Raw genomic sequence first — 8,629 nt, 5'->3', positions numbered from 1 at the left:
GGCTCGCGCAAGGAATGCTGGGACGCGGAGTCCGAACGGCGCCACCCCGGGAATGGAGCGTCTGAGACTACAATTCCCAGAAGGAACCGCGCAAACGCCGGTGGGCGGCACCCTTGGCTGGCCGCCTTCCAGATGTCATCAGCCCATAGATACGTCATCTCCTCCGGGTCCCCAGCAGCCGGACAAATCGGAACAGAGCCTAAGCGTGAGGGCGGGGCCTGTTGTGATCCCGGTCCTTTCCACAGGCTCCGGGATAACGGCACCGTCCAGTGGGCGGGCGCTCAAGCCGAAGGGGTGGAGTCTACTGAAGAGAGGAAGCTGGAACCCGAGGCCCGGGAGAGATCAAAGCGGAAACAATAAGAAATAAAGAGAGGAGGTGACTAGAGGTGACCAGAGGTGGGCGCGAGAGAATTGGACAATTGTAGGTTCAATTTGCAGCTCACAGTTAAGCTGCGTGACTTTGGATCAATTGTGAACCTCGCTTTCTTCATCTGCGAAGTGAAGATAATAATAGCCTCCGTGTCGCTGGGTTTTTGTGAGGCTTACTGAGATAGTACACCTAAAAGGATTAGCTCAGGACGTGGGTCCTGATAATACACAGCGAATATTAGCTGTTATTATGTAAGTCAGTATGGAGCCTGGCACCTCCTAGGTGTTGGAAGAATGTTCATCGTTATTAGAAAATAATAATCAGAATAATTTTAACATAAATGCAGTTGCTTTGTTCCGTTGTGAATACCTTGAAGTATGCGCAATCTGAGTTTGAGAATGTGGGTTTCATAGTCAGACTTGACTCCATATCCCAGCCCAACGACTTCATAGCTCTGTGGCCTTGAACGAATTACTGCGTCTCTTTTGTCTTAAGTTTTCTCGTCGCTAAAATGCAAGTGATATAACAGAATCTACGCTGCAGGGTATTGTGAAGATTTAGATGAGATAATGCACGTAAAGCAAGGTCTCTGAAGTCAAGCTCCTTGTGTCTGAAACTTCTTACTCTCAAATGCAGGATGTAGGCCTTTCCAAGGCACTAGTTGTGAAACCTTGGGCAAATTGCTTAACCTCTTTATGCCTCAGTTTTCTTACCTATAAAATGGGACTTATAATAATGGCATCTACCTGCTAGGAATAAATGGAGAAAAATATGTAAAGAGCTTGGCACATGTCTGGCAGAAGGAGTTTAATAATCATTAGCTATTATTATTTTTACTGATAGTTATGAGACTTTGGGGAAATTGACAATACCTGGTATATGGCAAGTGCTCAACACGTTAGCTATTGTTAAAATTAGGAGAATTCTATATTTCAATTTTAAATACCCAGTTCAAAGCGCTTCTGTGAAATATGTTCCAACTTATTTATAGTAATAACTCATGTGATTTTACTCGGTAAATATATAACAGCAACCTACAAGCACTCCTTGTTTTTGAAACCTCATAACAACCCTGTGAGGTGGGTATTATCCCCATGTAAAAGGAGGAGATGAGGGCTTAAAGAGATGAAGTGATCTGCTCAAGATCACATAGCTAATATGAGCTGGGATTTGAACTTCGGGGCATTTGACTGCAAAGGTTTCTTCTCAGCCCCACACTGCATAAGGAAAAGATCACGGGTAGAGGAGGGTTTTGAGTGGGGAGAGAGACAGTGCAGTGGTGTGAGTTGCTGGGAGAGCTGGAGACATTTGAGACTCAAGAATGTCAGGCGCTGAAGCTGGAAAGGCAGGTTTGCAGGGTCAAGTAAGGACATCACCTGCGCTGAAGAGGAGGAATGGAGGTGAGGGTGCACAGGGAGAAAGACACCATTAGGACACAAGAGGGCGCCCCTCACCCTAAATCCAGCCTGGAATTGTTGTAGGGTTTCCCTTAGCCTTTGTCTAATTAATGCCTGGCATTTTACAGAAGAGGAAAACTAAGGCCCCCAAGAGGCCAAGTGCCCCGCCCAGTATCATATAGAAATAAACAACAGAGCCTGAACTAGATCCCAGTTCAGTGCACCAGCATCCACCAACGTTTTTTTCTGTCCACAGTTGTATCTCAAGACCCTCTCTGCACTGGGCTAGCACTAGGCTCTAAGGATGCAGAGATAAATCAGACCTGGTCCCTATCCTCAGAACCTGATCTCTAAACTTGCCCAATAGAGCTTCCTATTAGTAAATTAGCAATGTTTCCTATTAGCAAAACATTTTTGAGCACACACTCCCAACATACATGTGTGTTTATCTACTTATAAATGATATACATGTTCTACATATATAATTACATGAAAAGCTAACTTTTATTGAACGTTTACTATGCATTATTATGTCCTGCTCTTAGTGCTTTATACATATTATGTCATTTAGCCTCTCAAAATCCTTTGAGGGAGGATCTAATATTATCCCATATTACTAAAGCCATATGGCTAAAAAGCAGGTAATCTAGCTTCAGAATAAAGTGAGATTAAAAACAAAATAGAGGGACTTCCCTGGTGGTGTAGCAGTTAAGAATCCGCCTGCCAATGTAGGGGACACAGGTTAGTTCCCTGGTCCAGGAAGATCCCACATGCCGTGGAGCAGCTAAGCCCATGTGCCAAACTACTGAGCCTGTGTTCTAGAGCCCGTGAGCCACAACTGTTGAGCCCAAATGCCACAACTACTGAAACCTGCGTGCCTGGAGCCCGTGCTCTGCAACAAGAAAAGCCACCATAATGAGAAGCCCATGCACTGCAACGAAGAGTAGCCCCCACTCTCTGCAACTAGAAAAAGCCTACATGCAGCAATGAAGACCCAAAGCAGCCAATAAGTAAATAAATAAATTTATTTTTAAAAATAAAAAAATAATAATAAAAAAATAAAAACAACATAGAAATAGCAGTTTTAACATTTTCTTCCTAAATTCCAGTGGCTCATCTTGTACACCCCTCTTTGAGGACCACTGCTCAAGAGGCTTCCAGAGTACAGTGTGATCAGTGCCTTGAGAAAGGGACGTGCAGGAAATGGGGGGAACCCAGAGGCAGCAGCTTACCTAGGTTGGGAGATCAGGGTGCCTTCCGGTTTCGGCTAAGCTGAATCTCAAAAGATACTTAAAGGATACTTTTCTCCCCAGAAGAAAGTTGGGGGAAAGGGTGTTCTTGGGTGAGGGAGCAGGAGCAGCACGTTTGAAGGCCCAGAGGCAAGAGTTCAAAGGGAGTTCAACTCGAGGATGGAAGATGCCTTAGAGGACTAGGACAGGGAGGGTGAGGGGGACTCGAGGCTGGGGGGGGGGGGCGGGGGGAGTCAAGGGAGGGAGGGAATACGGGGATATGTGTATAAAAACAGATGATTGAACTTGGTGTACCTACAAAAAAATAATAAATAAACAAAAATTAAAAAAAGTGCATGGTGTTCTGGAAGCTACAAGTAGTTTAGCAAGACTAGAGCAGAGTGTCAAGGGGGTGGGTTCCCCCCGCAGTGTTGCTATGAAGGTTCAAACAAGACGATAGAAACGACCATGCCTTCATGTTCTTATTGAGAGAGTAGGCAATCAGTCTACTGCCTGCCGCGCAACATCCCAGCTTTTTGGTCCTCAGCTGCCAATTCCTCTATAACCCAGATGGCAAAGGGGGCTCCTCTGCCCCTTGAAGATCTAGTTGCACTTGACCTGGACCCCATTCCACAGCTTAAGAGTGCTCAGAACCCTCCTTCCTTCCCCGTACTCTCCATCAATTCCCAACATTATTTCCTCTGGGCTACAGTTTCCATGACCCCAACCTCTTTGCCCTCTGTCTCATATGGGTCTCCATCAGAAACAAAAAGTTCAATTAAGCCAAGAATTTTGTGGATTTAGTAGGTCTACTGAGGATTTGGAGGTCTTGAAATCGCATCATATACCACACTGCCACTTGCCATCTCCCAAACTTCCTCATTCAGCCTCCAGAGCCTTCCCAAAGCCTATGCCCGCAAAGCCGCTGGTTGATCCTCCCTATGCACAGGGCACCCTGACCTCCCTCCAGAAGCCAAGGTCAATCTCATGCACCCACACGTACCCACTCCCTCCCTGCTAGGCTGGCTTGCTTCTCCTCTCCCCACCCTCCAAAACACATGCACCCACTCTAGCCCAACCCAGGCTACCCCAGCCTGCTGCCCAGCCAAGCCCAGTACTCATCCTTTCTTTCGTCTTCCTTGGGCCACACGCAGTCGTGTCCTCTCTGGAGCAGCCAGGCCAGCCTATGGCAGCGGGGCAGCTGGTGGCAGGAGACAGGCTCCAGGAAGAGCAGCAGCAGCCCTGGGGGTGGGGGGCAGCCAGCAGGAGGGAGAGAGCCAGGCAGAGCTCCAGGCAGTAGCGTGGGGTGTGAAGAGTCTGGCAACTCAGCATGCAGAACATGACCCAGCTACCTGCCAAGCTCTCTGCCACCTTGTCAGCCATGTTCTTGCCTGGCTCAAAATCCCACTCAGGGAGGCAGAAGCACAGCCCCCAACCCATCAGAGGGAGGCCCTCCAGAGTAGACAGCAGCTCCCCAATCACCCAGCTCTGGTCTTGCCTTCAGTGGGACACAAATATGTCATAAAGGAACCTCTTGTTAGGACTTTCCTGGTGGTCCAGTGGTTAAGACTCTGTGCTCCCAATGCAGGGGTCCTGGGTTCGATCCCTGATCTGGGAACTAGGGCCCACGTGCTGCAACTAAGACCCAGCACAGCCAAATAAATAACTATTTTTTAAATAAATTAAAAAAAAAAAAAAAAAGGAAGCTCTTGCCCTCACCCCTCTGACTCCTCAGACCCTGAAGCCAAGCCCTGAACAAGGCCTGGAGATGGAGGATCCAGGAGTTCCTGGCTTCCTGTAAGAAGGGCAAGGAGATGAGCAGAAGCAGCAGGACAGAGCTGCCCAAAAAGAGTTCCAACTCCAAAGTTTGGGGCAGTAGCTCCAGAGGAAGGGGAAAGGGGGATTATTGGGGTGGTCCCCAGCTTCTGGCTGGCACAACTGGTGTGATTCTGTGTGCGTGTATGTTTGGGGGACCACTCAAGCCAGGGCTCCACCCAGGCATCAACACACTGACAGGCCAAGAACACACTCAGAATATACATGTACTGGGGCATCTGGGGACTTTGCTTCTAGAGGAGCGCGAAGCCTGTCTCCCAGTCTAGCTCTAAGGCCTGGAGACTTCCCAAGCCCTGGAAAGCAGCAGCAGACAGTGTCTGTAACCCCATTTTGACCAGATGCAGCACCTTAAGCTTGGGCAGCTCACCCACCAGCAAGGCCGGGCATGGGACTGCAGTGCCTGCAGCTTCAGCTCCTGTACGCTGGGTAGCCCCGTGATGCAGCAGGGTCTGGAGCTGTGCCCGTCCCCCTTTACCCTTAGATACTGGAGCCTGGGGAAGAAGCCGGAGGTGTCTTGGGAGCAGAGGGCCTGCAAAGCTATTGCCAAGCAGAGAGAGTTGCTGAAGGGCAGGGAAGATCTTGTTACCAACCAGGTTCTTGGCCTCCTTAATCAACAGAAGCTGATAAAAGGCCAGACAGGAAACTCAGACAGGGCTTTACTGGGGCCCCAAGCAAGAACAGGTAACAGCTTCCCTTGCTGGCTTACTCGCTCCCAAGCAGGGCCAATCTGGTTCCTTACACGGGGTGAGGGTAGCTGTATGTCTAGGGGTCGGCCGGAAGGGTGGCTTAGGTGGTTTTCCCACACCTGTGGCAATATTGTGTGCAGGAGGCATGTGCAGTGCCCTGCTTTTGCTCCCAGCTCTTCAGAAGCAGCAGTTGGGTTTTTGTCTTTTTGTATCTTCTTGTCCCTGATTTGCCCCAATTGTGCACCCTCGCCGTTATTTTTACTCCCTTATAGTTTCTTTGTATTTTGTTGATGGAAGAAACATTTGTCCAGGTGCAAGCACTGCAGCAAAGGGTCCCAGGTCCCAGGTCCCAGCCTGTCTCAATCTCAGCAACATTCCAAGCCCCCAGCTGTAGTCCCCAGCCTTTTAGCGTCAAGGTCTGCAAGACTGGAAAGACATTAGAAGCCAGCTTCCCAGGCTTCCTGCCTGAGAGCACCTGAAGCTCCAAGCTGGTCAAGCTCACGCGCAGGAACAGCACTACCCCAAGGGCCAGAGGGGAGCTGCAGGCTCAAGGTGTGCAGACGCTCTGGGCCCTGGAAGCCCCAGGCTGGGGTCAGCACCACGCAGGTATCCAGCAGGCTTAGGGCGGTCACTGCAGGCAGTGGAGCCAACAAGCCCTGGCCCAGGACTACCAGTGAATTCTTGGCCAAGTCCAACTTCTCCAGCCTCCTTACGCCCTGGGATGCCTGGCCCTCCAGACAAATCAGCTGGTTTCCCTGAAGTAGCAGCTCCCACAGCTGGGGCAACCTGAGAAGGTACCCAACCCAACCTGGACAGGGTACGCAGCCCATTGTTGGACAGATCCAGGGCCCACAGTCTTGACACAGCCCCGTCTCATTCGTGCCCAGCATGGCACTCGCAGTTGGTTGCTACTCAGGTTCAATTTCTGAAGGCTGGGCATGGCAGCCAGGAAACCTGCTCGCAGGTCAGTCAAGCCACTGCTCTTAAGGCCCAAGCTCGGCAGGAAGCCAGGCCCTCCAGAGCTACGTGCCCTACTAGGGTGGATGCCAGATTCAGCTCCTGGAGCTCAAAGTGGGCAACTTCCCCAGGAGGCAGCTCGGCCGTGTCAGCATTGATCACGGATAGGGTGTCCAGGCTCTGCAGTGTCAGTCACACACCACTACAGCTGCCTTCATCTTTGTGTGGTCCAGACGCAGGCCCCAGCTTGAGCCTCTGGAGTGCCCCAGGACTGGCCACCTGCAGCCAATTGTTGAATGATAAGCTCAAATCTCTAAGAGCCAGGCATCGCCAGAGGAGGGCCATGCACTGGGTCTGGGAAGTTGTCAGCCTTCTCCCCCACATTCTGAAGGCAGCTATACTTGACACTCAGCCGCCGCAGACTGGGAGGCAATCGGATACCCATGTTTCCATCTAGGCAGGGGCCCAAGAAAGTGAGGTGCTGGAGGGAGCTTAGGTTGCCAAAGGCATCAGAGGGTAGGAAGAGGTAATCCATGCAGGGGCTATGAAGAGAGCTACCGCAGCTGTACCAAGCCGTGGAGAGCTCCTGGCAGGAGCTGGATGAGATGCAGACTCAGCTCTAGGACCTTGAGCCCAGGCAAGTGGGAGAAGGCATCCGGGCACAGAATGGAAGTGGAACCAGCAAAAAAGAGCCCCTAAACTCTGGGGCACAGCCTCCAGGACCTGTGTCAGTTTGGTCACCAAGGAGCATGGCACAAGGAGGGGCAGACTGGTGTCCAAAGGGCAGAGTGGGAAGAAGCGGGAGACCAGAGGCAGCCAGGAGCCTTCAGCCTCCAGGCAGTTGGAAATCATCCAGCCTGCCATCACAGGAAGGGACAGGAGCAGACCAGGCGACAGCTAGTGCCCACCCATCTCAGCACCAAGCTTGATCCACAAAGAAAACAGAATTAGAATAGCCAACCCCACCCCCTCCCTCCCCCCCCCCGCCCCCGCCGCCACTCCCCTCCCTTTTCCAGAGAGGAACCCAGCCCCCATCCTCCCCCTGCGCACACTCCTACACAATAATACTCCCAACACCAACAGGATACACAGCCCTCAGTGTACCCAGGAGGATCTGGAAGCAAGATCGGAGAGCCATAATGCTTCCAAACTGAAGAAGTGCTGGGAGAGTGGGGCCAGACTCAGAGATGCTTAGAGCTGAGGATCCAAGGGTCAGGGAAAAACAGAAGTACACTCGTGGGAGGTGGGACCTAGGTCTTACTTCCCTGTTGTGAGGAAGCAAGCAGTGTTTGTAAGCACTCTCTCTGCCATTGTCCTAGGCAGCGCATGTCCCCTCTCTGGGCTTCAGTTTCCTCACCTGGAAGCCAAGCATACCAATATCTGCTTCATAAGATTGCTGCAGATTACGTATGGCTGTAATTATGGGGTTTCTCTCCTCAACACTCTTTACTACTTCCTCTCCTTACTCTAATAGAAAGGAGGTCTTGAATAAATCGGGATTTTTTTTTAAAGCAGATGTTTTATGAGCAAAATAATATATCAAAATGATGCCTTCATCCAAGAAGCCCAAAATTTACCCAAGAGGACCACAGGGCTCCATTCCTGCCCTTCCAGGCTGGAGCTAGGAAGAACAGTCTCTGAGTCCTTGACCTTGATGTGCCACTACTAGGATGGAGCCAAGACTCCAAGGGAAAACAGAACAAGAAAAAGAAAAGAGCATTATGATTATTTCAAACAATGCTGTAAACCATTCAATACAATGCAATACCTGATTTTTTTAAAATAGTAAATTCAAAGAGATGAAAAATTCCTTGACTTATAAAAGGGTATCTACCCCAGATCTATATAATAAGTATAATTATTAGTGGTGAACCATCACCTTCATTACATTACAGGAATGAGACAACTATAGTTTCTTCTATTTAACATAATGATGGAGGCCTTAGCCAGGAGAATAAGAAAGAAAAAGAACAGAAAATAAAGTTATAAGTTTAAATATATACAGTTTATTGTATGTCAATTGTATCTCAATAAAAGTTCTTAAAGAAAAATAAATAAAAATAAAAGAAAATAAAGTTATAAGTATTTTAAAAAAAACAAAAAGATCACCATTTATAAGCCCAGAGAGGGGACATGCATTGCCCAGGACAATGC

The 8,629-nt window shown here is 49.4% G+C and overlaps 1 pseudogene; it reads right to left on the bottom strand.

Moving 5' to 3' along the window:
- Positions 1–4,080: 4,080 nt before the first annotated feature.
- On the bottom strand, positions 4,081–7,387 carry LOC130855515 (toll-like receptor 12; annotated as a pseudogene).
- Positions 7,388–8,629: the final 1,242 nt, after the last annotated feature.

The sequence above is a fragment of the Hippopotamus amphibius genome, chromosome 1, assembly GCF_030028045.1.
Source record: "Hippopotamus amphibius kiboko isolate mHipAmp2 chromosome 1, mHipAmp2.hap2, whole genome shotgun sequence".
Taxonomy (NCBI): domain Eukaryota; kingdom Metazoa; phylum Chordata; class Mammalia; order Artiodactyla; family Hippopotamidae; genus Hippopotamus; species Hippopotamus amphibius.
The sequence above is the reverse complement of the archived record's forward strand: the minus strand, read 5'-3'. Positions and strand labels throughout refer to the sequence as shown.